Genomic DNA, 21,332 nt, shown 5'->3' with positions numbered 1-21,332 from the left:
CCTTTGTAGACAGAGCTTATGAAAACCAAAGCCACAGTCTAATCTTATGGGTCATTAAATTGCACTGCAAATTGAATTTACAACCTCAGAAATACTGCTATGTTAAAGTTAAAGCATTGATTAGATAGGAGTAGGGCACTAAAAAATGGGATATAGGTGCATGTGTGAATTCATGTGAAGTAAGCATTTTGACTTCCTAATTCTGCTAAACCTCGACTATATGTAGAAACAAGCTTTCCTCCTGCCCCTTTCCTAAAAAAAATAAATAAATAAAAATAACTGCCATCAAGGGAATTGCTGATTTTCCACCATTTCTCATTGCTCCTAGAAATAAATTAGATTCATAACTGAAGGCCCCAGTTGTAAGTTATAAATTTAATCCTAGAAGGAGAATCTAAAGAGTATAAAAATTTCCCCATTTACATCAATGCTTCTAGGCGTAAATGAGAGAAAATAAAATATTGTTGGATCAAGTCATATTTGTTGGCAGATATTCTGGATTCCCTGTATTAGTTTTAGAAACTGGGAGAAACAGAGGTTTTAGGTTGTGTGATTGAAATGGACTCGGGGTGGGATGGATTGAAAAATGAGGATAAACATATATATATATATATATATATATATATTACTATGTGTAGCTCAGCTGGTAAAGAATTAGCCTGCAATGTGCAAGACTACAGTTAACTTCCTGGGATTGGAAGATCCCCAAGAGAAGGGATAAGCTACACACTCCAGTGTTTTTGGGCTTATCTGGTGACTCAGACAGTAAAGGATCTTCCTGCAATATGGGGTACCTGGGTTTGATCCCTGGGTTGGGAAGATCCTCTGGAGGAGGGCATGGCAACCCACTCCAAAATTCTTTTATTTTATAAAATTTATTTATATTTTAATTGAAGGATACTTGCTTTACAGAAATTTGTTGTTTTTCTGTCAAACCTCAACATGAGTCAGCCATAGGGATAGATGTATAGGGATACATCTATCTCCCTCCCTTTTGAAACTCCCTCTCATCTCCTTCCCCATGCCACTTCTCTAGGTTGATACAGAGCCCCTGTTTGAGTTTCCTGGGACATACAGCAAATTCTCATTGCCTGTCTGTTTTACATATGGTAATGTAAGATTCCATGTTACTCTCTCCATACATCTCACCCTCTCCTCGCCTCTCCCCATGTTCATAAGTCTATTCTCTATGTCTGTTTTTCCATTGCTGTCCCATAAATAAATTGTTCAGTACCATCTTTCTAGATTCTGTATATATGTGTTAGAACTCGATATATATCTTTCTCTTTCTGACTTCACTCTGCTTATAATAGGCTCTAGGTTCATCCATCTCATTAGAACTGACTCAAATGTGTTCCTTTTTATGGCTGAGTAATAGACTGGTTCCAAATAGTAAAAGGAGTACGTCAAGCCGGTATACTGTCACCCTACTTGTTTAACTTCTATGGGGAGTACATCATGAAAAACGCTGGGTTGGATAAAGCACAAGCTGGAATCAAGATTGCCGGGAGAAATATCAATAACCTCAGATATGCAGAGGACAACACCCTTATGGCAGAAAGTGAAGAGGAACTAAAAAGCCTCTTGATGAAAGTGAAAGAGGAGAGTGAAAAAGTTGGCTTAAAACTTAACATTCAGAAAACTAAGATCATGGCATCTGGTCCCATCACTTAATGGGAAATAGATGGGGAAACAGTGGAAACAGTGTCACACTTTATTTTTTTGGGCTCCAAAATGACTGCAGATGGTGACTGCAGCCATGAAACCAAAAGACACTTACTCCTTGGAAGGAAAGTTATGACAAACCTAGATAGCATAATCAAAAGCAGAGATATTATTTTGCCAACAAAGTTCTGTCTGGTCAAGGCTATGGTTTTTCCAGTGGTCTTGTATGGCTGTGAGAGTTGGACTGTGAAGAAAGCTGAGCAGCAAAAACTTGATGCTTTTGAACTGTGGTGTTGAGAAGACTCTTGAGAGTCCCTTGGACTGCAAGGAGATCCAACCAGTCCATCCTAAAGGAGATCAGTCCTTGGTGTTCTTTGGAAGGACTGATGCTGAAGGTGAATCTCCAACACTTTGGCCACCTCATGTGAAGAGTTGACTCATTGGAAAAGACCCTGATGCTGGGAGGGATTGGGGGCAGGGGGAGAAGGGGATGACAGAGGATGAGATGGCTTGATGGCATCACTGACTGGATGGACATGAGTTTGGGTAAACTCTGGGAGTTGGTGATGGACAGGGAGGCCTGAAGTGCTGCGATTCATGGGGTCACATAGAGTCAGACATGACTAGCAACTGAACTGAACTGAACTGAATATTCCATAATGTATATGGAGCATATACATAGTGTATATACCACTATGTGTATATGTATACACACTATAGATTATGTATATATTATGGAATATGTATATATTCCATACATATGGAATATGTATATTCCATAGTGTGTATACCAAAACTTCTTTATCCATTCATCTATTGATGGACATCTAGGTTGCTTCCATGTTCTAGCTATCATAAATAGTGCTGCAGTGAAAAAAGAGATACATGTGTCTTTTTCAATTTTGGTTTCCTCAGGGTATATGCCTAGGAGTGGGATTGCTGGGTATTGTGGTGGTTTTATTCTTAGTTTTTTAAGGACTCTCCATACCATCTTCCATAGTGGCTGTATCAATTTACATTCCCTCCAACAGTGCAAGAGCATTCCCTTTTCTCCACACCCTCTCCAGAATTTATTGTTTGTAGACTTTTTGATGAGGGCCATTCTGTCTGGTGTAGGGTGATATCTCACTGTAGTTTTGATTTGCATTTCTCTAGTAATGAGCAGTTGTTGAACATCTTTTCATGTGTTTGTTAGCCATCTGTATGTCTTCTTTGGAAAAATGTCTATTTAGGTCTTTTTCCTACTTTTTTGTTTTTATTAAATTGTTCATTTTTCTGGCTTTGAATTCTGTGAGCTGCTTGTATATTTTGGAAATTAATCCTTTGTCAGTTGTTTCCTTTGCTATTATTTTCTCCCATACTGAGGGTTGCCTTTTTACCTTGCTTAGAGTCTTCTTTGCTGTGCAAAAGCTTTTAAGTTTAATCAGGTCCCACTTGTTAACTTTTGTTTTTATACCCATTACTCTAGGAGGTGGACTATGGAGGATCCTGCCTAGACTTAAGGCATCAGGTGTTTTGCCTATGTTTTCCTCTAAGGGCTTTATAGTTTCTGGTCTTACATTTAGGTCTTTAATCCATTTTGAGTTTATCTTCGTGTATGGTGTTAGAAAGTGTTCTAATTTCATTCTTTTACATGTAGCTGTCCAATTTTCTCAGCATCATTTGTTGAAGAGGCTGTCTTTCCCCCATTGTATATTCTTGCCTCCTTTGTCAAAAAGAAGGTATCCATAGGTGTATGGGTTTATCTCTGGGCTTTCTATCTTGTTCCACTGATCTTTTTGTTTCTGTTTTTTTGTCAGTATCATACTGTTTTGATGACTGTAGCTTTGTATTATAATCTGAAGTCAGGAAGCTTGATTCCTCTAGCTCCATTCTTCTTTCTCAAGACTGCTTTGGCTATTCAGGGTCTTTTGTGTTTCCATATGAATTGTGAATTTTTTTGTTTTAGTTCTGTGAAAAATGCCATTGGTTATTTGATAGGGATCACACTGACTCTGTAGATCACATTTGGTATTATAGTCATTTTCACAATATTGATTCTTTCTACCCAGGAACATGGAATATCTCTCCATCTGTTTATGTCATCTTTGATTTCTTTAATAAGTATCATAAATTTCTGTATGCAGTTCTTTTGTCTCCTTAGGTAAATTTATTCCTAGACATTTTATTCTTTTTGTTGCAATGTGAATGGGATTGATTCTTTAATTTCTCTTTCTGATTTTTCAGTGTTAGTTTTAGAAATGCAAGTGATTTCTGTGTATTGATTTTGTATTCTGCAACTTTGCTAAATTCACTGATTAGTCCTAGTAATTTTCTGATACAACCTTCAGGGTTTTCTATGTATAGTATCATGTCATCTGCAAACAATGTGAGCTTTACTTCTTTTCTGATCTGGATTCCTTTTATTTCTTTACTTCTCTGATTGCTGTAGTAGGACTTCCAGGACTATGTTGAATAACAGTGGTGAAAGTGAACACCCTTGTCTTGTTCCTGATATTAGAGGGAATGGTTTCAGTTTTTCACAATTGAGAATAATGTTTGCTGTAGGCTCACCATATATGGCCTTTACTATGTTGAGTTTCAGCCGTGGGAAGATACCCCTCGTCCAAGGTAATGAGCAGTGGCTGTGCTTTGGTGGAGCAGCCGTGAAGAGATACCCCAAGTCCAAGGTAAGAGAAACCCAAGTAAGATGGTAGGTGTTGTGAGAGGGCATCAAAGGGCAGACACACTAAAACCATAATCATAGGAAACTAGCCAATCTGATCACAGAACCACAGTCTTGTGTAAATCAATGAAACTAAGCCATGCCGTGTGGGGCCACCCAAGATGGTAGGGTCATGGTGGAGAGGTCTGACAGAATGTGGTCCACTGGAGAAGGGAATGGCAAACCACTTCAGTATTCTTGCCTTGAAAGCCCCAAGAACAGTATGAGAAGGCAAAATGATAGGATACTGAAAGAGGAAGCCCCTAGGTTGGTAGGTGTCCAATATGCTACTGGAGATCAATGGAGAAATAACTCCAGAAAGAATGAAGGGATGGAGCCAAAGCAAAAACAATACCCAGTTGTGGATGGGACTCATGATAGACGTAAGGTCCGATGCTGTAAAGAGCAATATTGCATAGGAACCTGCAAGGTCAGGTCCATGAATCAAGGCAAATTGGAAGTGGTCAAACAGGAGATGGCAAGATTGAATGTCGATATTCTAGGAATCAGTGAACTAAAATGGACTGGAATGGATGAATTTAACTGAGATGACCATTATATCTACTACTGTGGGCAGGAATCCCTTAGAAGAAATGGAGTAGCCAGCATAGTCAACAAAAGAGTCTGAAATGCAGTACTTGGATGCAATCTCAAAAATGACAAAATGATCTCTGTTCATTTCCAAGGCAAACCATTCAATATCATGGTAATCCAAGCCTATGCCCCAACCAGTAACACTGAAGAAGCTGAAGTTGAATGGCTCTATGAAGACCTACAAAACTTTTTAGAACTAATATGCAAAAAAGATGTCCTTTTCATTATAGGAGACTGGAATGCAAAAGTAGGAAGTCAGGAAACACCTAGAGTAACAGGCAAATTTGGCCTTGGAGTACAGAATGAAGCAGGGCAAAGGCTAATAGAGTTTTGCCAGGAGAATGCACTGGTCATAGCAAACACCCTCTTCCAACAACACAAGAAAAGACTCTACACATGGACATCACCAGATGGTCAACACCGAAATCAGATTGAAAATATTTTTTGCAGCCAAAGATGGAGAAGTTCTATACAGTCAGCAAAAACATACAGGGAGATGACTGTGGCTCAGATCATGAACTACTTATTGCCAAATTCAGACTTAAACTGAAGAAGGTAGGGATAACCACTAGACCATTCAGGTATGACCTAAATCAAATCCCTTATGAATATACAGTGGAAGTGAGAAATAGATTTAAGGGAGTAGATCTGATAGACAGAGAGCCTGATGAACTATGGATGGAGGTTCATGACACTGTACAGGAGACAAGGATCAAGACCATCCCCATGGAAAAGAAAGGCAAATTTGTTGTCTGAGGAGGCCTTACAAATAGCTGTGAAATGAAGAGAAGCAAAAAGCAAAGGAGAAAATGAAAGCTATTCCCATTTGAATGCAGAGTTCCAAAGAATAGCCAGGAGAGATAAGAAAGCCTTCCTCAGTGATCAATGCAAAGAAATAGAGGAAAACAACAGAATGGGAAAGACTAGAGATCTCTTCAAGAAAATTAGAGATACCAAGGGAACATTTCATGCAAAGATGGGCTAAATAAAGGACAGAAATGGTATGAACCTAAGAGAAGCAAAAGAGATTAAGAAGAGGTGGCAAGACTACACAGAAGAACTGTACAAAAAAGATCTTCATGACCCAGATAATCACAATGGTGTGATCACTCGCCTAGAGCCAGAAGTCCTGGTATGTGAAGTCAAGTGTGCCTTAGAAAGCATCACTATTAACAAACCTAGTGGATGTGATGGAATTCCAGTTGAGCTATTTCAAATCCTGAAAGATGATGCTATGAAAGTGCTTCACTCAATATGCCAGCAAATTTGGAAAACTCAGCAGTGGCCACAGGACTGGAAAAGGTCCGTTTTCATTCCAATCCCGAAGAAAGGCAACGCCAAAGAATGCTCAAAGTACTAGACAACTGCACTCATCTCACACACTATTAAAGTAATGCTCAAAATTCTCCAAGCCAGACTTCAGCAATATGTGAACCGAGAACTTCCAGATGTTCAAGCTGGTTTTAGAAAAGGCAGAGGAACCAGAGATCAAATTGCCAGTATCCGCTGGATCATTGAAAAAGCAAGAGAGTTCCAGAAAAACATCTATTTCTGCTTTATTGACAATGCCAAAGCCTTCGACTGTGTGGATCACAATAAACTATAGAAAATTCTGAAGGAGATGGGAATACCAGACCACCTGACCTGCCTCTTGAGAAACCTGTATGCAGGTCAGGAAGCAACAGTTAGAACTTGACATGAGAAAACAGACTGGTTCCAAACAGGAAAAGGAGTATGTCAAGGCTATATATTATCACCCTGCTTATTTAACTTATATGCAGAGTGCATCATGAGAAACGCTGAGCTGGAAGAAGCACAAGCTGGAATGAAGTTTGCTGGAGAAATATCAGTAACCTAAGATATACAGATGACACCACCCTTATGGCAGAAAGTGAAGAGGAACTAAAGAAACTTTTGATGAAAGTGAAAAAGGAGAGTGAAAAAGTTGGCTTAAAACTTAACATTCAGAAAACTAAGATCATGGCATCTGGTCCCATCACTTCATGGGAAATAGATGGGGAAACAGTGGAAACAGTGTCACACTTTATTTTTTTGGGCTCCAAAATGACTGCAGATGGTGACTGCAGCCATGAAACCAAAAGACGCTTACTCCTTGGAAGGAAAGTTATGACCAATCTAGATAGCATAATCAAAAGCAGAGACATTATTTTGCCAACAAAGGTCCATCTAGTCAAGGCTATGGTTTTTCCGGTGGTCTTGTATGGATGTGAGAGTTGAACTGTGAAGAAAGCTGAGGGGCAAAAACTTGATGCTTTTGAACTGTGGTGTTGGAGAAGACTCTTGAGAGTCCCTTGGACTGCAGGGAGATCCAACCAGTCCATTCTGAAGGAGATAGGTTCTGGGTGTTCAATGGAAGGACTGATGCTGAAGGTGAATCTCCAACACTTTGGCCACCTCATGTGAAGAGTTGACTCATTGGAAAAGACCCTGATGCTGGGAGGGATCGGGGGCAGGAGGAGAAGGGGACAACAGAGGATGAGATGGTTAGATAGCCTCACTGACTGGATGGGCATGAGTTTGAGTGAACACCGGGAGTATGTGATGGACAGGGAGGCCTGGCGTGCTGTGATTCGTGGCATCACATAGAGTCGGACATGACTGAGATACTGAACTGAACTATGCCCACTTTTTGAAGAGTTTTAATTATCAGTTCAGTTCAGTTCAGTCGCTCAGTCATGTCCGACTCTTTGTGACCCCATAAATCGCAGCATGCCAGGCCTCCCTGTCCATTACAAACTCCTGGAGTTTACTCGAATCCATGTCCATTGAGTTGGTGATGCCATCCTTATAAATGGGTGCTAAATGTTGTCAAAGACTTTTTCTTCATCTATTGAGATTTTCACATGGTTTTTATATTTCAATTTGTTAATATGGTATATCACATTGATTTATTTGTGTATATTGAAGAATCCTGGCATCCCTGGAATAAACACAACTTGATCATGGTGTATGAGCTTTTTGACGTGTTGCTGAATTCTGTTTGTTAAAATTTTGTTGAGGATTTTTGCATCTGTGATCATCAGTGATATTGGCTTGTAGTTTTCTTTTTCTGTGTGTGTGTGTGTGTGTGTGTGTGTGTGTGTTTTCCTGATTTTGGTATGAGGATGATGGTGGCCTTGTAGAAAGAGTTTGGAAGTGTTCCTTCCCCTGCAATTTTTTGAGTTTTAGAAGGATAGGCACTAACTCTGCTCTAAATGTTTGATAGAATTCTTTTATGAAACCATTTCATCCTGGGCTTTTGTTTGGGGGAAGATTTTTTATCACAGCTTCAATTTTAGTGCTTGAAATTGGGTTGTTCACAATTTATATTTCTTCATGTTTCAGTCTTGGATGATTAAATTTTTCTAGGAATCTGTCCATTTCTTCCAGGTTTTCCATTTTATTGCCATATAGGTGTTCATAATAGTCTCTTATAATCCTTTGTATTTCTGCATTGTCTGTTGTAACTTCTCCTTTTTTATTTCTAGTTTTGTTGATTGGATTCTTTCCTTTTTCTTGATGAATCAAGATAAAGTTTTGTCAATTTTCTTTACCCTCTCAAAGAACAAGCTTTTAGGTTTATTAATCTTTACTATTGTTTCTTTCATTTCTTTTCACTTATTTCTGCTCTGATCTTTATGATTTCTTCCCTACTACTAATTTTTGTTGTTGCTGTTGTTCTTCTCTTTCCAGTTGTTTTAGGTGTAGAGTTAGGTTTTCTATTCAATGTTTTTCTTGTTTCTTGAGGTAGGATTGTATTGCTATAAACTTCCCTCTTAGAACTGCTTTTGCTGCATACCATAGGTTTTGACTAGTGTTTTCATTGTCATTTGTTTCTAGAAATTTTTTGATTTCCTTTTTGATTTCTTCAGTAACCTGCTGGTTATTTAGAAACATATTGTTGGTTATTTAAATATATTTAGAAACATATTGGTTAATCTCCATGCATTTGTGTTTTTTTTACAGGGTTTTTTTTTTTTTTTTTTTTTTTCATGTAATTGATATCTAGTTTCATAGCATTGTGGTCAGAGAAGATGCTTGATATGATTTCAGTTTTCTTAAATTACTGAAGTTTGATTTGTGACCCAGGATAGAGAATGTTGGAGAATGTTCTCTAATCCTGGAGAATGTTCCATGTGCACTTGAGAAGAAGGTGTATTCTTCTGCATTTGGATGGAATGTCTGAAGATATCAGTGAGATCCATCTCACCCAATGTATCATTTAAGACTTGTTTTTCCTTATTAATTTTCTGTTTTGATGATCTGTCCTTTGGTGTGAGTGTGGTGTTAAAGTCTCCTACTACTATTGTGTTACTGTCAATTTCTCCTTTTCCATCTGTTAGTGTTTGTCATGTATTTAGGTGCTCCAATGTTGGTTGCATAGATATTTACTATTGTTATGTCTTCCTCTTGGATTGATCCCTGGATCATTATGTAGCATCCTTCCTTATCTCTTATAATCTTCTTCATTTTAAGGTCTATTTTGTCTGATATGGGGATTGCTACTGCAGCTTTCTTTTGCTTCCCATTTGCATAGAATATATTTTTCCATCCTCTCACTTTCATTCTATATGTGTCTTTAGGTCTGTAGTGAGTTTCTTGTAGACAGTATATATATATATGGGTCTTGTTTTGGTATTCATTCAGCTGGTCGGTGTTTTTTGGTTGGAGCATTTAACCCATTTACTTTTAAAGTAATTATTGATGTATATGTTCTTATTACCATTTTATTAATTGTTTGGGGTTGATTTTGTAGATCTTTTTCTTCTCTTGTATTTTTTGACTATATAAGTCCCTTTAACATTTGTTATAAAGCTGGTTTTGGGGTACTGAATTGTCTTAACTTTTGCTTGTCTGAAAAGCTTTTTATTTCTTCATTAATTTTGAATGTGATCCTTGCTGGGTACAGTAATTTTGTTTGTAGATTTTTCTCTTTCAGTACTTTAAATATATTTTGTCATTCTCTTCTGGTCTCCAGAGCTTCTGCTGAAATATCAGCTGTTAAACATATGGGTTTTCCCTTGTATGTTACTTGTTGCTTCTCCCTTGCTGCTTTTAATATTCTTTCTTTGTGTTTAGTCTTTATTAGTTTGATTAGTATGTGTCTTGTCATGTTTATCTTTGGGTTTATCCTGTATGGGATTTAGACTTGATTGACAGTTCATATTCCATGTTGGGGAAATTTTCAACCATAATCTCTTCAAAATTTTCCTCATACCCTTTCTTTTTCTCTTCTTATTCCTGGACTCCTGTAATTCAAACATTGGTGCATTTGATATTGTCTGAGAGGTCTATGAGACTATTCTCTGTTCTTTTCATTGTTTTTCCTTTATTCTGCTCTTCAGAAGTTAATTCCACCATTTTATCTTTCAGTTCACTGATTTGTCTTTCTGCTTCAGATATTCTGCTATTGATTCCTTCTAGAGTATTTTTAATTTCAGTAATTGTGTTGTTTGTCTCTGTATGTTTATTCTTTAATTCTTCTAGGTCCTTGTTAATTGATTCTTGCATTTTCTCCATTCTTTTTTCAAGGTCTTTGATAATATTTACTATCATTATTCTGATTTTTTTCCCAAGTAGTTTGCCTATTTCCTTTTCATTTATTTGGGCTTCTGTGTTTCTAGTTTGTTGCTTCATTCATGTAGTATTTATCTGCCTCTTCTTTTTTTTTTTTTTTTTAACTTATTGTGTTTGAGGTCTCCTTTTTCCAGGATTCAAAATTGAATTATTTCTTTCTTTTGGTTTCTACCCTCCTAAGTTTGGTTTGTGTAAGCTTTGTATAGAGTGAGATTTGTGCTGAGTTTGTTTGTTTGTTAGTTTTTTCCTCTGATAAGCAGGGCTGAGTGAGGTGGTAATCCTGTCTGCTGGTGATTGGGTTTGTATTTTTGTATGTTTGTTGTGTAGATGAGGCATCCTGCACAGGGTGCTACTGGTGGTTGGATGATACCAGGTCTTATATTCAAGTGGTTTCCTTGTGTGTGTTCTCACTGTTTGATACTCCCTTGGGTAAGTTCTCTGGTAGTTTAGGGTCATGGAGTCACTGCTCCCACTTCAAAGGCTCAGGGCTTTGTCTCTGGCCAGGAATGAAGATTCCACAAGTGGTTTGTTATGACAGTGAGATTAAAACAAATAACCAAAAATGAGAAACCAAAGATGAATCCCAGACAAATGGCTATTACAAAATTAGGAAAATTGTAATTAAAATAGTAAAATACACACATATACATATGCACCCATAAGTGAAGTCAAAACAGTCCAGTAAAAATAAAGTACAAAAAAAGAAAAAGTACAATACATTGACCCAGTGAACAAAGCACACCAAAAATTACATCTACCAGTAAAGAATAAAACTAACTAAAGCACTAACTGGAAAACAGGTGCTGAGTGGGAAATAAAGCAGTGAAAACAAAACTAACAAATATTTTGAGAGGAAAGGAAAGAAAGAAAAGGAAGAAAGAAAGAATAGATGAGTAAAGTTAAATAGAGGTAGATAATCAAGTTAAAGATTGACTGTAAGGGGAAAAGAACAATAGGAAAGGCAAACAAAGGAATAAATGTAAAAAAATACAGCAATAGGTTTAAAAAATTAAAATAAAGAGAAAAGAATTAAAAAGGAAAAAATTAAAAGGAGAGAGAGAAAAAGAAAATTCCACAGAACTGCAAAAGCTCCACATAGAGGTTTACAACAACAAAAACTGTGACTGCAAAAAAAAAAAAAAAAAAACAAAACCAACCCTCAGAAGCTTAATTAGATTTCATAGTGCCAATAAAATCAACAACTACAACAGAAGGGTGGGGAAAAATAAAGAAAATAAGAAAAAGAAAAAAGAAAAAATCCAAAAGAATCTACAGAAGATATTAAAACATAAGAATAGTAAAATTATTTCTTGAGTCACTGCTGTCAAGAGTCCTTTCCCTCGCTGGGAGTCACAGTCCACCCCACCTCCCTAGGATACCCTCCAATACTGTGCTAATCTCTGGACCTGCTGTGGGGGCAGCACAGATTCTAATCTGGTCCTACTTCTGTTTGTTCTTGCCTCCAATGTCCGCAGCTATGAGAACTAGTGTGTTTCCTTTGATGGGAACTCTCAATGTCTTTTTATATAGTCCATAGACAAAGAGTCTGCCTCGTTGAACTTGTAGATTTAATCTGCAGCTTGCGCAGTTGGTGAGAAGGTTTTGAGCCTTCTTCCTTAGCCACACCGGCCCCTGCATTTCAACTGTGGTTTTATTTCCACCTCTGCATTTGGGCTGTCCCTGGGGTTTGCTCCTGAGGCTGCCCTGGAGGACGTGAGTCTGCCCCAGTGAGAGCCAGGTGTGGAGGTGGTTTAGCTGCTTGGGTCACAGGGGTTCTTGCAGAACCAGGTACTCAGAGGAGGTGGTAGCTAGAACAGCATGAAATATAGTGCTCTAGAAGGGTATGGCAACCAGTATTGGTCAGTGTACTCCAGTATTCTTGCCTGGAGAACCCCCCTGACAGAGAAGACTGGCAAGCCACAGTCCACAGGGTCGCACAGTGTTGGACATGACCGAAGCGACCCTGCATGCATAGACACACAGCTTTTTTTTTTTTTTTTTGCCCGTGGCAACTCTGCCCCCGTGAAGGTTGACCATGAAGGTGGCAAAGCTGCTTGAATCACAGGGACCCAGGTGGCGCCAAGTGTGCAGGAACATGGACTGCCTCCACCACATGAGTCATGGCCCTATCAGAATCCTTTTTCAAGACTCTTGTACTCGAAAGTGATCAGAAGGCCTCTTTGGCCAGTCTTTCTCTGTAGCTCTGCCCATTCAAGCACTTAGAGGGCTCCCTTGCCTAGGGTCCTTCTCTATGGTTTGGCACATCAGGCACATAGAGGGGCCCCATGGCTGGGATCCTACTCTGTAGATCGGCATGTCAAGCACTTAAAGGGGCACCCTGGGTGGGGTCTACTCTGTAGATCAGTGTATCAGGCATTTGATGGGCCAACCTCTCTATTGTTCAGCTGCCCATGCTGGCATGTGGGGAGAGAGAGGCTATGGTGATCATTCCACACCTTACGCATGACTCAGCAGCATTGCCTTGCTTCCATGGCTGCCTAGCTTTCCTCCACAGACATTTCCGACCACAATCTCCTCCCTCACATCCCTTCAATCCGTCTCTCCACAGCCAACAGCAGCCCTCACCCTTGGATTCCTCCACAATTCCTAAACTCCACCCTCCAGCCACTGCACCTTCTAGGGGACCTTCATTCCCTGTCCAGGGTATGTATGGATGTGGCAAAGACTGTCTGATTCTCATTCCATTTAGGCTGCCACAGGTCAGCTTTTTCACTTTCAGCTTTAAATATTTCTCCTCTGACTCAGACAATTGCCCCGGTGTGGAGATCGGACCCTTGCTTCAGTTCCCCCACCCACCAGAGGCAGGTCCAGTTCTACTAACACTCTTATTTTTCCTCCTAGTTGCTTCATCCTACCAAGTTTTGCATGATTCTATCTATTCTTTTCCACTGGTCAGGTACTTCTGTCTGCTCTCGGGTGTTTTCTGCCTACACTTCTGTGTCTGAAGGTGTATTGCGGATATATCCACGGAGAGAGATATACTCCACATCTACCTACCTCCACCATCTTGTTATTTCACTTCAGTAGTTTTGCCTGGTGAATTCACATGGAAAGAGAAGCCTGGCAGGCTACAGTCCATAGCATCACAGAGTCGGACATGCCTGAGCAACTAAGCATAGCACATGTATAGATAAAAGTAGATAACTAATGAGAACCTACTGAATAGCACAAGGAACTCTATTCAATGCTCTGTGGTGACCTAAAAGGGAAGGAAACCCATGGAAGATGGGATATATGGATACATGTGGCTGATGCACTTTTTTTGTATAGTAGAAATAAGCAACATTGTAAACCACACTCCAATAAAAGAAAAGAAAGAAACGTGGACTCAAAGGACACCTGCAATGCATAAATTGGAAATGGTAGAGCTTCCTGTGAAAGGAGATACCCAATGGAACAGGCAGTTTGGCATGCTAAATTTAGAGGAGATTTATCATGTGAAAAGTGCTCATTCATTTCCTAACTAGTCATAGGAGAGTATCCAGAGGATATTACCTTTGTCAAAGCTATGCAAATACTACAAGACCAGAAAATTTGTGAGAGGAGCCTGGCATTGTTGAAAAGCTCTGTGGTGGTTACTCTCTGTTCAGTCAGAAAAGGCACTGGGATAAGCATATCCAGTCCACAGGGTTCTCATAGTTCACTGGAGAAGATGGTATTTTGGGGTATTAATGACTAAGCTGTGATATTTAATTGTCAGAGACAAGCTGTAGAGAAATATCTTAATATGCATAGTCTAGGCAGACTAGAAGCAGTAATTAGAATAGCCTGACTAGCAGAGGTTACTGATTTTGGCTAGCTGATTCTTGAGGGAGTCTCAAGCTATATTACAAAATGTTTATATTGTGAAATTTTAGCTTTAATCCAAAAGTATCAATATCTGTAGCCATTTACCAGAGTGACTCAGCATCAGGTCAAAGGGCCATAATCAAACTTTGTGGAGGTGACTAAATACTGGCTCTCAGCTGTCACTGGTATCTAGAAACCCACATTTCTGTGGTCCACCAATGAGAAGCTTGTGGAATAACCCGTAAGTCTTGACTTGACTTCATCTCATGGTGGACGCCATGTGCCATGAATTTGGGCATGGTTGCAGCACTCCAAATAGGCGTGGTATGTGTAATTGTAGGCTCAGTCGTGTTCTAGTGACATACATACATCATGAGATCAAGTAACCAAATGCTATGGAACTTACTGTTATTACATTTCCTCTTATTGCTCATTCTACACCTATATCTTCTTCTGGAGTTTCCTATGACCAATTGACTTGGTAGAAATAAAAGATAAGCATATTTTGCATATAGTTTTGAAGATAAACTGGCTCTAGGTGAAGTGGATGGCTGCAGTACCACACCCCATAAAAGTAAAGGAACTGAAGAAAGAAGAATTTTGAGCTGAACATTAGATTGTTCATTTTCCCTGAATGGAAGGAGAGGTTGATAAATACATTGAGAGACTGTGCATTGATTGATAAGCAGTGGTAAGTTGTTTGGTTGAAAAGTGGGTTACTCAGAAAGGATGCAATTAGGAAATCAGAGACAATTATTTTTGCTAAATAAAAGTATGGTTAAACTTCTCTCAATTGGCGTAGAATGTAAGGATATGTATGTCCAAAATAAATGTCAACCAAGGAGAAATTTCAGCAGAAAATCTTATAATTTAGATGACTAAATAATGTTCTGTTCTGGAGATATCATTCAACCTTTTCCCAACCATTTTGTCTCCTCAGAATTGGCTTCTGAACAAAGTGGCTGTGGCATCAAGGACTAAGTTATGCATGGGCTCACTAAACAATACCTACTGCTGAATGTGTGACTTGCCAACAGCAAGTTGGCAGCAGTGTGCACCCTCAGAGTCACACTGAGCCTCCAATATTGCATCCTCCTCTTACGGCTTCTTCTTGCTACCTAGGCAGGTTGCCCACCGTAGAAGAAGCAGTTTTCATGTATGTGAATGTCCTGCCTGTGATGCTTCTGCTCAAACCATTATTCATGTAGTGACAGAATGATCAATTCAGCCATATAATATTCCATACTGCATTGCTTCTGACGAGGGGACTCATTTTGTGAAAAAATAAAACTTAACAATGAATACATGCTTGTGGAATTGGCTGGTCTTTCCATATTCAGCCCTACACTGACATAGCTGTCCCAATAGAATAATGACTGGTTCTTCAGAAATTCATGTATTATGCAAGTGGACAGCAATATAATCCAGGGTTGGGATAAGGTAATCTGGCACATGTATATATTCTAAACCAACAACCAATATATGGTCCCCTTTAACTCATAAGAAGTGGTCATATATTCAGGACTCAAAGAGATAAAGTGGAATAAAATTTTTCCATCATTATCCCCAATGACCAAACATCAAAGATTTTATTTTCCATGTTCATGACTGGTTTCTGCAGATATCCAAGTCTTTGTTTTACTGTAAAGAATGCTTTCAGTGAGGGACATGGAAATAAGACGTTCCATTTCAGTAAGCAACAGGCAAAACAGAAGTTACTTACCATCTATTACTTTCAAAGAGAAATTCAGCTGCTAGTACACCATAGTAGCATGGTGATTTATGTCAGGAATAAAGGATAACCCATAAGTCACCTCTTATGATCCCCATATCCTGTAATAAAGATTAATGGAAAATGATTACAACTAAGGGCAGGTGGGACCACTATGACCCCATAGCATCAGGATGAATTGTTGGACACCCAACAATGCAAAGAATCACAAACAGGAAATTTGCTTGCTCAGGGTAAAAGGAATATGAAATGGATAATGGAAAAAGTGGATATAAATACCAGCTAGAAAATATGAAACAAAGAATGTAATAGTTATAGTAGTTTCTTATTTATTTATTTTTATATAAATCATCAATGTACATATTCAATAATCATTTCCACCCTCTATTTGATTGACTTATCAGTGGAAATAAAATGTTTTAGTAAAGATTAACATTATATATCAATATTTAAAGATATCAAAGTGTAACTCAGTTAAAAGTGGACTCAACCTTCAACCAAAACTAAATAAATGATATACAGAGTTTTGTAGCTTCCTTGGTGGAGTGAGTGAGCAATTTTTTTTTCAGATTGTACAAGGAATAATTGCATTGTGTTATGGGGAAACATTTAGATTCCACTTGGTTTTAGAATCTAAGAATAGTTAAGAGAAGAGGTTATATAGTAGCTAAGATATAGACTGTGGATCTTTCTACTATGTTAACTTAGATAAGTTGAAACTAAAATTCCCAGAATTTCCTTTCCTTCATGTTGCTCGGAATAATTACAAAGGTAAAGATCTGATAGACAGAGTACCTGAAGAACTGTGAATGGAGGTTTGTGATATTGTACAGGAGGCAATGATCAAGATCATCCCAAAGTAAAAGAAATGCAAAAAGGCAAAATGGTTGTCTGAAGAGGCCTTACAAATAGCTGTGAAAAGAAGAGAAGCAAAAGACAAATGAGAAAAGGTAAGATATACCCCCATTTGAATGCAGAGTTCCAAAGAATAGCAAAGAGAGATAAAATCTTCCTCAGTGATCAATGCAAAGAAATCGTGGGAAATGGAATAGAATGGGAAAGACTAGAGATCTCTTCAAGAAACTTAGATATACCAAGGGAATATTTCATGCAAAGATGGGCACAATAAAGGACAGAGATGATATGGAACTAACAGAAGCAGAAGATATTAAGAAGTAGTGAGAAAACACAGAAAAGCTATACAAAAAAAATCTTCATGACCCAGATAACTGTGACAATGTGATCATTCACCTAGAGACAGACATGGTGGAATGCAAAGTCAAGTGGGCCTTAGGAAGCCTCACTGTGAACGATGCTAGTGGAGGTGATGGAATTCAAGTTGAGCTATTTCAAATCCTAAAAGATGATGCTGTGAAAGTGCTGCACTCACTATGTCAGCAAATTTGGAAAACTCAGCAGTGGCCATAGAACTGTAATAGGTCAGTTTTCATTCCAATACCAAAGAAAAGTAATGTGAAAGAATGTTCAAACTACCACACAGTTGCATTAAGCTCACAAACTACCAAAATAATGCTCAAAATCTCCAAGTCCGGCTTCAACAGTACATGAACTGTGAAACTTTCAGATGTTCAAGCTGGATTTAGAAAAGCCAGAGGAACCAGAAATCAAATTGCCAACATCTGTTGGATCAGCAAAAAAGTGAGAGAGTTCCAGAAAAAATCTACTTCTGCTTTATTGACTACACCAAAAACTTTGACTCTGGAAGAGAGCAAACTGTGGAAAATTCTTAGAGATGGGAATACCAGACCACCTTACCTACCTCTTGAGAAATCCATATGCAGGTCAGGAAGCAATTGATGAAAGTAAAAGAGAGGGGTGAAAAAGTTGGCTTAAAACTCAACATTCAGAAATCTAAGATCATGGAATCCAGTTAAATCACCTCATGGCAAATTGATGGGGAAACAATGGAAACAGTGAAAGACTTTATTTTTGGGGGGCTATAAAATAACTGCAGATGGTGACTGTGGCCATGAAATTCAAGGATGCTTGCTCCTTAGAAGAAAAACTATGACCAACCTAAACAGCATATTAAAAACCAGAGACATTACTTTGCCAACAAAGGTCTGTCTAGTGAAGGCTATGGTTTTTCCAATGGTCATGTATGGATGTGAGAGTTGGACTATAAAGAAAGCTGAGCACTGAAGAATTTATGCTTTTGAACTGTGGTGTTGGAGAAGACTCTTGAGAGTCCCTTGGACTGCAATGAGATTTAATAAGTCAATCTTAAAGGAAATTAGTCCTGAATATTCATTGGAAGGACTGATGCTGAAGGTGAAGCTCCAATACTTTGGCCACCTGGTGCAAAGAACTGAATCCTTGGAAAAGACCCTGATGCTGGAAAGATTGAAGGTGGGAGGAGATGGGGATGACAGAGGATGAGATGGTTGTATGGCATTACCAACTCGATGGACAAAAGTTTGAGTAAGCCCTGGGAGTTGGTGATGGACAGGGAAGGGAAGCCTGCCATGCTACAGTCCATGGGGTTACAAAGAGTCAAACATGACTGAGTCACTGAACTGAACTGAAAGTTGAGTTTGAGCAAATTTTCCAAGAGATAATGAACCACCACAAAACACTGTGAAAGCAATAAATCCCCATCACTTCTGAGCCTTATGTAAAATACTTATTCATAAAATATGTGTTTCAACTCAAAGTTCTCTAGGGTCTCCATTTTATGTTAATGTTAAATGTTAAAAAATCTTGATATCAGTGTATTTTATTTATTTACCTGAATTTATTCAACAAATACTTAACATGAGAAAGTTCAGTCTTATTCAAGATATGGGATAGACAAGTAGTAAAACAGATTTTTCTACCTTAGATCTTATATTTTATGTTTTAATAGAATAATAGATGAGTAAGTTACATAGTTATAGAACATGCCACATGCTGTAGAATCAAGGAAAATTTGTAAAAATAAGAGATGCAGGAGTACTAGGGCTCAGAATGATGGTGCACTATTAAGTAGGGTTATTCCAGTAGGTCTCACAGATAAAGTGAGCCTTGAAGAGGTGAGAGAGTCAACCAAGCAACTGTTTGGGGAAAGAAAATTCCAGGCAAAGAAGACTGCTCAGAGAAAAGATTCTTAGGAGGAGGGCATGGCAACCAACTCCAGTATTCTTTTTTCTTTTTTTTTAAAGCAGAAAAGAGTTTAGATGAAGTGCTTTTTTATTTTTAGAGCAACCAAACATTTAATATAAAAACCCTTTAATATACAAACTGCAATCACAACAGCATCCACATAGCAGTGAGGAGATGGGCATGAAGGTGGGGAACATAGCAGGGGAGGAAGGTTTTCAGGGTCCCTACTACTTCCCTGGTCTGCAATGTGACCTGAGAACTAGAGGTTTTAACAGAGCTCAGATCAAGGCAGCCAGAAGCAGAGAGATCCTGACACCGATATTGAGACAGACTGATAACAGCAGGCCATTGTCTCCAAGGGGCAGCCTCCAGGAAAAGCCGGATCCAGTTGGGAGGTAAGAGGAAGGTGGTTGTGACCCAAAGGAGAGTCAACCATCTTTTCTCAGCATCCTGCTGACCACCTTTATGGGAATAGAGTTTTCCAGAGGACTACTGAACTGAGAAGACCTAAAAATCATCCTAGCAAAAGGACAGACGTGTCTGAGTCCACCTTCTACCAAGACTCCTGGCCTGGGACACCAGAAAGCTGGGAGGATCTGCTCAGATGATTGGAAGGGAAGTGAATACCAGAACCTTTGGCCCAACAGGGTCAGAGCCTTGCCAGGCCTTGACCAAGAAAGCCTCAAGGCAGGCCTGGGAGGTCTGTCAGAAGACTTGGGTTAATGGCACTCCCTGGATGACGGTGGCACTATGGCCCACAGATGGGGTTTATAGTGTGTGTGGAAGAGAGAAAGGACACAAGACAGAAATAATTAAGAACTGAGTACCTGCTTCTTTCAGGCCTGGGCAGTAGAGGGGAGATGATCCTCTAGGCCAGGTCTAGGAGAGACCAGAAGCCCCTTCCTTCCTGGGGGCCAAGTTTTGACTGGTCTGGATATAGCTCATGACCCCAAAGTCTTCCACATGGCCTCCCCGAGACTCTCTGGGGGGCCCAGCTGTCCCCTCCAGATGTGCCAGGAGACTGGCTGTGGTCCCAGCTGGGTCCAGGTAGGGCCTGGAGTCCCACAGTTAGATGCAGTCCCTGGAGTTTTCAGGGAGGAGGCCCATTATGCAGCCAGGGAAGCCAAGCCCTTGATACTGGTGCAGCTGAGGGGGAGACCGCAGCCCAAGGCAGGATCCTGGTTCTCTGTGGCCTCCAACCTGTCCGTGTTGTTGTCCCAGTTGATGTGGAAGCAGTTCACCCTGGGATTTGAGGCCAAGATGTTCCACTGGAGCTGAGAGAAGTGTGGCTTCAGGGGCGGGTTCTTGCACAGCTCGAGGCTGAGGTACCCACTGTTGATGCTGTAGCCGACTCGGATGAACTCCTGTCTGTGGTAGCCGCAGGTGATGAAGGCCATGGTCACCCCCAGGGCATCGGTCTCGAGGATGAGGGATGGGTTGGGGGCATCCACATGAAAGATGAACATGTGTCTCCCTGCGGAGACAGGGCCGACCAGCACCGAGTCTAGGATTTGATCAAACTCGCTCTCGGCTGAGCCAATATAAACGATCTTCCACTCCAGGTCGTCTGCCAGGGCCTCATTGCACTTGAAGCTGATCTCAAACCAGAAAGTGCTGTGGAAAAGGCTTGGATTTTCCAGCACCGCCATGTTCAATACTGACAACTTAGCCATTGCCTCGTAGGGTCGCGTCTGAGGCTAGAGCTGGGGCTGAGCCAGCAGCTGGGTCTTGTCAGGTCAGCGGAGTAGCTTTGTCCAAATCAGCTCCCACCTTCTCTGACCGCGATCTGAAATTCCACTCCAGTGTTCTTACCTGGAGAATCCCATGGACAGAGGAGACTGGCACGTCATGGGCCATAGAGTTGCAAAGAGTCAGGCACGAGTGAAGTGGCTTAGCACACAGGCACATGCCTGGAGTACTTGAGGAACCACAAAATAGATAATGTGCCTGGAGCAGAAAACAAAGAGAGAAAAGATGACAGTAAAGATTTGAGGACATAGTAACAAATCTTGTGGGTCAAGAGAGGATTTTTTAATGGAAAAAAAAAAAAAGGTGTTTATATGCTTATAAAAATGTTCTGTAAAAAGGAAAATAAAATGATGCAAGAAAGGGTTGCTTTTTTTTTTTTTAATACTTCTCTCCTTGATG

At 39.7% G+C, this 21,332-nt stretch overlaps 1 pseudogene; it reads right to left on the bottom strand.

Moving 5' to 3' along the window:
- Positions 1 to 20,290: 20,290 nt before the first annotated feature.
- On the bottom strand, positions 20,291 to 20,857 carry LOC110135061 (histone chaperone ASF1B pseudogene; annotated as a pseudogene).
- Between the last annotated feature and the right edge of the window lie 475 nt (positions 20,858 to 21,332).

This window comes from Odocoileus virginianus, chromosome 12 (genome assembly GCF_023699985.2).
Source record: "Odocoileus virginianus isolate 20LAN1187 ecotype Illinois chromosome 12, Ovbor_1.2, whole genome shotgun sequence".
NCBI classification, from domain to species: Eukaryota; Metazoa; Chordata; class Mammalia; order Artiodactyla; family Cervidae; genus Odocoileus; species Odocoileus virginianus.
This window is presented reverse-complemented; position numbering and strand designations above follow the sequence as displayed.